At 39.8% G+C, this 9,253-nt stretch overlaps 1 long non-coding RNA gene across 1 annotated transcript; it reads left to right on the top strand.

Annotated features, from left to right (window-relative positions):
• Positions 1-2,553: 2,553 nt before the first annotated feature.
• LOC134363170 (uncharacterized) lies at positions 2,554-8,225 on the top strand. Its single transcript, XR_010021690.1, has 3 exons — positions 2,554-2,763; positions 4,262-4,337; positions 7,298-8,225. It is a non-coding gene; the product is annotated as an uncharacterized LOC134363170 (long non-coding RNA).
• Positions 8,226-9,253: the final 1,028 nt, after the last annotated feature.

Below are 9,253 nucleotides of genomic sequence, written 5' to 3'. Positions count from 1 at the left end.
AGGGTTCCTTTTTCTCCACATCCTCGCCAGCATTTATCATTCTGCCTTTTGGCTATTAGCCGTCCTAAGTGGAGTGAGATGGTATCTAAAAGTGGATTTGATTTGCCTTTCTCAAATGCTAAGTGATGTTGAGCATTTTTTCATGTGTCTGTTGCCCATTCGTGTATCTTCAAGAAATGCCTGTTCAGCTCCTTTACCCATTTTTTAATTGGGTTCCTTGGTTTTTTGCTGTTAAGTTGTTTGAGTTCCTTGTATCTTCTGGATATCAATCCTTTGTCCGACGTATAGTTCGCAAATATTTTCTCCCACTCTCTTGGTTGTCTTTTTGCTCTGTTAATTGTTTCTTTTGCAGTGCAGAAGCCCTGTAATTTGACATAATCACATTTGTTCATTTTTCCTTTGGTTGCCTGTGCTTTTGGGGTTGTATTCATACAGGTGAAGACATACTTTTACCTCATGTTGGACAAACTCCCTTTCAAAAAAGCCTGCTCTTTGCCAGTTCCCATACCTTCTGGAAACCCTATTCTGCCCAGATCTGGGTTTTTGTGTGTGTCAACAACTATAACTGAGTTTGTTCTCACCCAAAGTTTGTGCCTTTTAGCAAACTGGATGTACAACATCAATATAGTATTTTTGAAGGTTAATTCTAGTTGTCAGCTTGGTTAGATGAAGGAACGCTGAGAAACCTGGTAAAGCAATCTTTTCAGGTGCATCCATGAAGGTGTTTCCAGCAGAGATTAGTATGAGAGTCTGAGTGGCCTGAGTGTGAAAGACCCACGCTCAGCGTGGGTGGGAACCATGCAATCCACTGGGGTCCGGAGGGAACAAAAGACAGAGGAAAGAGGTGAAGCTCTCTCTCGATCCACCGGAGCTGAGTTACACTCTTCTCTCCTGTCCATGGACATCAGGGCTTGAGACTCTTCAAATTTTGGATTCCAGAACTTATACCAAGAACACCATCAGCTTCTCTGGATCTGAGGCCTTTGAACTTGGACTGAGCCACGCTACCGGCTCCGGTTTATAGACGGCCTATCGTGGGACTTTTCTTCATAGCCACGTGAGCTAATTCCCCTAATAAATCCCTCTCATGGAATTAAAGCATATCCTATTGATTCTGTCTCTGTGGAGAACCCTGACTAATACAGCATTTCTAGTTTCTGACAGACTTATGTCACATTTTGTATGGTGTCATGTTTATAGATATTTGTACCATTTGTACATTATGGTAACCATACACCTTCTGGATATTTTTTCTATAAATTCCAAAGGAGTATTTTATAATTTAATACCAAATATGAATGTGCATATTTGTAAGTTTGCAATCTGTGTGATGCCAACTTCTGTCTTTTTTTTTCCTAATTAGCAATCCAGCAATAATGACCCATTTTTAATTATGTGGAAATTTTCAGTGTTTGTAGATTTAAAATTTGTTGAGATACGAGTATCCAAAAATGTTAAAGCTAGTGGTCTTTTGTCCCTTTCCTTCAGTCATTCGTTCATTCATTTATTCAATAACATTGACTTCTCTGACCCTTAGTTTACCCAGCCCTAAAATGGTTGTGAAGATTACTAACAATGCATGTAAAGTACTTTCAGAAATTGGAAACTAAAAATTGTTATTATAATTAGCTACAGTTTAATCTGGAATTTAGTAGTCTATTCTGTCTTCAGAACTACTGTAGGACGTGCTGTCCTTTGCTGTTCCACTTGTAGCAGTGTCAGAGTTTTTCTAACAGGTACAGATTCCTATGCTTGATACTGGGTGGAAATCTTGGACTTGAGCTCCACTCTTATCTCTCTCTGTTATGTTTTGGTATTCCTAAAATGTAAATACATGCTGTCACCTCTACCATGATACCTGGCATGTGATAGGAACCCAGTAACAGTTAGGCTGTGAAAGGCAGTGTACATTGCTACAGTATTTGTAAAGGGTAATTAGGCAGAATCGTTCAAAATTTCAAGTTTGTATATGTTCCATTGCAGCAATTCTAATTCTAGGAATTTAGAGATAGGTGTATATATGTACAAGGATGTTCACGTTGCAGCATCGTCTGTAACAGAAGACAAAACAGTAACAACCGCAAAACAACTAAAGGTCCACCAATATTAGACTGGTTAAGTAAATTATGATACTTTTAATCATGTTACTTATAATCAATCAAACGCTGTACGGCCATTAAAAAATTGAATGGGGTGCATACAAATTGACCGTGAACATCCGTGTTCAAGATGTATTGAATATGCATAGCATGCTGCTTTTGTATAAAAATAGGGGATATACATATGTGTGAAAGTAAAGAGACACAATATTCAAAATGTGAATGGAAGCACTTGGAAACATCTGGGGGAACACACGAGGGATTGGTAGCAGGAGGACTTGACTTTCCATCCCATGTCCTGTTTTGAACTCTGAAGGGCGCAGACACGAACTCATCGACCTGTAGTACCGGCTGTCGGCTAAGGAGGGCGCTGTAGCCAGCAAAGCCCTGTTTACAAACCAAGCGCCTCGGTAAGCGGCCTGGTGAAGCCGGCGAGACGGGCGGTGGCGCATGCGCAGCAGCGGGCGCCTGGGCGCTCCGTGTTTGCTGCGGAGGCGCCTTCGCTCTGGGAACTTGTTCTGTCACCGAGTGCGCCCGGCTGGCCTCTTTGACCCTCTTGGTATCGGGTGGGCGGCATCTTGGGTGGCTGGGGTCTGGGACGCCACTTTTCTGGACGCTCCTCGGCTAAGAAGAAGGGCGCGGTTGGAAACCACATCCCTGAAAGGTAATAACGCGCTGGGGCTTGGGCATGGCCCTTCCAGCCGGTAGCTTCCGGCCTGGGCTTCAGGTCTTGTAGTCGCCGCCTCTCACTGTCACTGCCGCGCGCTCGGCCCATCCGCCCCTTCCGACCCTTGTCCCTTAGAGGCAGTGACCCTCTCGCTGCGCCACCCGCAGTCGCTGAAAGGGACAGTGTCTGTGATTTCCCCCTACCCCCCATTCTTTTAAAAGCGAGGCTCCGGCCATTGCTGGTCAGTGAGAGTACGGAAGGACTGCTTTAAGGCGGAACTGTTAGTGTTGGGAACACTCCTTAATTACCAAAATGGAACCTCCCTCAATTCCCCAAGCTGTGTTATATTGGCACAGAGAAAGAGAGTAATAAGATAGAAGTTTGAGAAAAGGAACCCAGCAGTACCGCCCTGAGACCTTACATGGAAGGTAGGTTTGTACTGTTTCCAGAAACACAAAGTGCATACTGTTGCTTCCAAGCAGGTGTCAGCAGAGATACCTTCCTCTGTACGTGCAAACGGTTCATTTGGGGACTTTGTGAAGTGAACTGTGTTTACTCCGTGAGACCTTCCTCTCCCTCATCTCATGCCTCCTTCTATTTCCAGAGTATCTTTTGAATCTCTCAACTTCTCTCTATCAGCTCCTCAACACACGTTTTGCCTGACCTATTGCAGTTGGGTCCTAATTAGTGTCCATTCATCTACTTGTTTCCTTTCAATACATTCTTCACACAGGAAATTTCTTTTAATAGGTAATTGTTAAAAACTGAAATTGAATTGTAATCGGAATATTGCTCATAAACGTTCGTCAAAAACATTGTTTTAAGAATAGAAAGAAACTCCTTTTCGATATCTGTAATATAAGGTTCTGCATGGTCTGGGATCCTGTCTGCTTTTCCATCCCCATCTCTTTCCACTCTTCTCCTCACTTTCTGTGCTGCAGATATACTGTATTAACACTAGTTAATTAAAACTCATCCCACAGTAGTCAACTCAAATATTATTTTTCACTGTGACACCTGGAGTTCACAGGCCCTTTCTATCAAGTTTTCTCTTAAAATAGGAACTCAGACTTCCCTACTGGTTGAATTTAATGGCATCAGTTGTGTGAAGACCAAAAATAAACTGTGAAGTCAAAGAACTGAATTTAAACTCTTTCAGTCAATGTATAATTAATGCTTTCTTAGCATTTGGTACTGGGCCAAGTTTTGTCAGGGGTACAGAAGTTCTGGTCATCTTTGGTTTTAACTATGCTTTATTTGGGGGAATCTCGCACTGTTTTGTTGCCTTGTATCTGTTTTCAAGATGGAGAAACAGGAAGAAGGAAAGTCTGGGTTGTTACTAGGTGGGATTGAATAAGTGGAATAGCAAAATGCAAAACAGAGAAAAGCGGGGACATGCTGTGTGGGCTGTGATTTCCATTTTCAAGAATTCTTCATTCTCTGCAGGGAGACAAGGCTATCATACAATTTGGCTAATAAAAAATATATCTAATAGGTGGAAAGACTATCTCCCAGTTGGACAGCGGATGCCTGGGACTCGGTTCATTGCTTTCCAAGTTCCTTTGCAAAAGGTAAGCAAAAGTTGATTCAGTATTCTTTCAGAAATCTGAATTAACCATGTGGAACACTGGTTCTCAACCCTCTCACCCTCCATTTTCCCTTTTTATAGCAGATACTTTGTAATGCCCATTCCTGAAATGAAATTCATAGATAAAATATAATCTACTTCCACACATAGATTGAAAGAAAAAAGTCAGTGTAACACCCCCACTATAAGATATAGAATAAATTTGGGGAAACTAATTTGTAATAAAGTAATAGTATTTCACTATGTAAATGTTTGGACACAACTATGCTAGAAGACATGAAGAAATAGTTGCTTGCACCGTGAGTGCAAGAACTACAAATGCAGACTGCTCTAGGTGGGTTATATTGACTTAGGCGTAGGGGTTTTCATAGCAATGAACAGCTTTTAGTAGACTTGCAAACAAAACAAAGTACGTCTTCACTTGGTTGACAAGGTTATTACTATCCTGTGAAATTCTATGCACGTTAAAAATGTGCAAAAACTCCTTTCAGTTTATTTGTGAAATGGAGTTGGGTTCAAGGATGACATAAATATGAAGTTCTTTTAACTCATATTAATGTTGAGTAGGACAGTCGAAAAAGTCATTCTGTATGCGGGACACATTTGTGGGACTGTTCTGAATTTGGCAAGCTGTCTAGCGTCTAAGACCCTCACCTACTAGATGCCAGTAGGACCCCTTCCCTCCTATTGTCACAACCACAAATGCTCTGCATCAGCAAGATCAATTTGAACATGGAAACTCCGAAGGTTGTGTTTTTGTTTGAACTAGGAAAGGAATAGGTTGGGAAAGCATTTGACACATGCATAAAAAAAGTGAGTAGAGAAGGTGAAGACAATTATTGTCATCTAGATTCCATATCTTGTTAAAATTGCCCAATATAGCAGGGATTAGTATCAGGAAAAGCCCATGTTGAATGTTTTGGGAATTTATTTAATTTGTGACCCATAGGTCAGGCTTCCTTTTCACCTGCTCTGTCAACTTTTCTGCATCTGTAGACTTCAAAATTAGTTGTTTTTGAGAGATAAACACGTGGTTCTTATTTACATCTACATCCAACAACACCAAGCATAATGTTTGACATGTAAGATAAACTTAACAAATCTTTGTTGAATGAATGGATTCTTTACCCACGTTTGCAGTTACTGTGAATATTTTCCTATACATCTCCTCGTCTATGCTATTGTCCTAACTCTTGAAGTTCCTACTCCATGGCCTCTTAAAATTGACTCCTGTGCTTTCAGAAGTGTCACTGCTCAGCCCCTTGCCTGAAAGTCCATCGGCAAGAGGAGAGAAAAGCGGAGGACTCTTCACTTCTTTTTCTCCCCACAGCCACACATCATTGCTGCCCAATGTCTTAATTAAAGGCTTCTTCTAGTTCTGTATACTTGTTTTCTTCAGTGTTGGGGTTGTTGAAAGTACCATAGAGGGGATTGTGAAGAAGTAAAACTGCTCTCAGTGTAGTTCCTGTACATGTAGTAGAGTTAGGGAGATGAACTATCCGTGTGTGGCAGTGAAATGTGGCATTGGTTTCTTGTGTTTCTTAGAGAAGACACCCAAGGAAAAACAGGCTCAATACTTGACAGTCACTTCCCAAGCACACTAGAGTATGAAATAGGATGTAAGTGTCAAATAAATGCTATGGCAAAAAATACTTAAGAATTCAAAGGAGGGAGAAGTGACTCCACATAGAGTTAATGAAGGAAGTCTTACTAAAGAGTTTATGACTTAAATTAGCTATCTGATGTTAGTTATTATTCAAATAGATGGAGATGATAATTGATCCATCAGCTCCACGTCTATGCAAGAAACAGGCTGAAGAGATGGCCTTTTAAGCAATTTACTCTTCAGAACTTTTACAATATGATGTGGAAGACTCACCGTCAAATCTGAGAAGTCTTCCCAAGTTAATTTATAAGTATAACATCATGTCAATAGGAATGTTCTGAGTTAGGCAGGTTCTTAAACTCATAGAAAAATAAACATCACTAGCCAGGAAAAGTCTGAAAAAGAATAATGGAGGTGGAGTGGGGAGTCCTCTAGCCCTACCAGATATTAAATCATATTAAAAGTGTGTTGTTGAAGCACAGGGGATTTTCAGGGCAGTGAAACTACTGTGTGTGATACAAAAAGGAAGGGTGGATACGTGTCATTGTAGAAGAGGATACTTGGATAAGATGGTGAAAAAGTTGAATTAAAAGGTAATGTGAATCCTTCCATGAATTTTTTGAAGACCACCTGTATTGGTCAAAACCCATAGAATATATAACACGGAGTGAACCTTAGGTAATATAAACTATGCGCTTTGGTTGATAGTGATGTGTCAGAGTTGGTTCATCGATTGTAACAAACGGACCACCCTGGGTGAAATGTTGATGGTCCCGGAGGGAAAGTACAGTCTGTCCTTTGGCTGAGTTTTGCTGTGAACCTAAAACTGCTCTAAACACTAAAGTCTATTAATTAAAAAAAAAAAAGTGATGTTGCTGGCCCTTGAATAGCCAGACAGATCCATAGAACAGAGTACAAAGTCCAAAAATAAGCCACATATACAAAAGAATATTTCGCAATAAAAGCCATCCTTCATACATGTAGACATTTAAGAAATATTTAGAAGCACTCGATATGATGGGCAGTCCAGTTGTTAGCTGGACATACAGTGGTGAACAAAGTCAGTGTGATTCTTGCCTTCTGGGAATTTACAGTCTGGTTAGGAGACCAACAGGAAATAAATAAGCATAGAAATAACTGCGTAGAATTGAGCTTATTTTCTTCCTTCTGGTCTTACTGGATGAAAGGATTGTTATGTAGCTTCTTCATTCCAGAAGAGTAGAAACTTTCCTTCAAAACCCATTGTAAGTTAGCATCACAGGGCTTGAATACATGTATAATATAACACAGGATTTTAAGCACACATTTGCTCTTTCTTATTTCGTTCTCTTTGACAGAGTTTTGAAGAGAAACTTGCTCCAGAAGAACACTTTTCCCCTTTGAATCGTTTTAACAAAACCCGAGAACCAAATGAAGAACTAGGACTGATAATTGATTTAACGTATACTCACCGGTATTACAAGCCAGAGGTAAACAGAACCCTTCATTGAAAAGAACTTTCTTCATTCTAATACTAAAAAAGTTCATGGTAATTCAGCAATAATTCAGAAGTTGTCATCTTGTGCTAATGTTAAGGCCGGCCTTCTTTCCTGGTAATAATTTTAATAAGGGAACCAGATGGTTTCCTTAATTAAATATTTTTAATTGCTGACTTAAATGAGAATGGAGACGTGAATTGAGCTATAATATTTGTCAGTAGGCTGTGGGTGTGGTTAAGAAATTATATTAGCGTCCACATTCATTATTTTGAAAATGCAGTAGATTTAGTAAGACTAGTAGTGGCCTGAAAGGAAAGAAAAGAATACGTTGTATGTCTTTAGCACTTATTTCAAGCAGTTGCCTGAGCATGTGTAAGCTTCATGGTAAATAAAAGACACTTGTCCTCTAAGTTTTATGCTTTCATTTCCTAATATCTTTTCATATAATAAGGAAACCTATGTATTCTGCTGGCCCCATGTGGCGTATCAGTGGGAAAGAATTATCCTCCTGACCAGTTTCATGGCCTTTGGAACAGTAACACCTAATGTTTCTTAGCACTTGTATTTGTATAGCAGTTTGCCATTTAAAAAGTACTTTCACAAGTATTAATTTAGGTAATCTTCACAATAATCCTATGCTGATGAAATAGCAGCAGTATTAATGTCTCCTGTTGGGTACTTATCCTGCACTAAAGACAGAAGATAGATGATTACAATTAACAGTTTTTGCTGTTTTTGATAAAACCGAAACTCAAAAAAGGAAGAATTAAAACTTGAGTTCATTGTCTCTCTTGTCCTTTTTTATTGTGGTAAAGTATCCATAATGATATTTATCATTTTAGACGTTCATAAGGGTACCATTCATTGGCATTAAAACCATTCACAATGTTGTGTAACCATCACTACTGTCTATACTCAGTACTTTTTCACCATCCCTGACAAAAGCTCTGTAACCATCAAACAGTCATTCTCCCTTCTCCCTAGGCCCTGGTATCCTCTAGTCTACTTTTGCTCTCTATGAATTTGCCTGTTCTAGGTACCTCATGGAAGTGGAATCATACACTATTTTCTCTTGTGTGTCTGGCTTCTTTCAGTAGGTGTGTTTCTAAGATTTATTCAAGTTGTAGCATGTATGAAATGTTCCTTTTCATGGCTGGATAGTATTCCATTGTGTGCGTATAACATATTTTATTTATCCGTTCATCTATTGATGGGCAGTAGACTTGTTTCCACCTTTTGGCGACTGTGAATAACGCTGCTGTGAACAGTGGTGTACAAATATTTGTTTCAATCCTTGCTTCCAATTCTTTTAGCTACGTAGCTAGGAGTGTAATTGCTAGGTCATATGGTTGCTCTATGTTTGATTTTATGAGACCCTGCCAACCTATCCAGGTTTTGTGAACTGGAAGCATGTAGAATTGGCAGACCATCTTTATGAATAGAAAATTGACAATCCAAAGTAGGATTCTTTGGAAGGGGTCTGTGCAAGTGAGGGAAGGACTTTGCTACCTTCCCAGTAAATGTGCCTCCTCCCTGGGTTTGCGCTCCTTGGAATACACAAACTGCTCGTCTGTTTATTCATTCAACACCTATTTATTGAGTGCTTACTATGTGGCAGCCTTGTTCTGGTCACTTATGATACATGAGCAAACCAAAAAGACCAAGATCCCTGCTTTGTGGAGCTCACTAAATAGAACGAAAAAACAAGTATATAGCTATAGTATTTAGAGTATCTTAGAAGGTAATAAGAAAACGTGGAGCTGGGTGCGGGGACAGGGAAAAATGAAATCTGGGTCAGGTAGTAATTAATTCTCC

This window comes from Cynocephalus volans, chromosome 14, assembly GCF_027409185.1.
Source record: "Cynocephalus volans isolate mCynVol1 chromosome 14, mCynVol1.pri, whole genome shotgun sequence".
In the NCBI taxonomy this organism is placed as follows: domain Eukaryota; kingdom Metazoa; phylum Chordata; class Mammalia; order Dermoptera; family Cynocephalidae; genus Cynocephalus; species Cynocephalus volans.
This window is presented reverse-complemented; position numbering and strand designations above follow the sequence as displayed.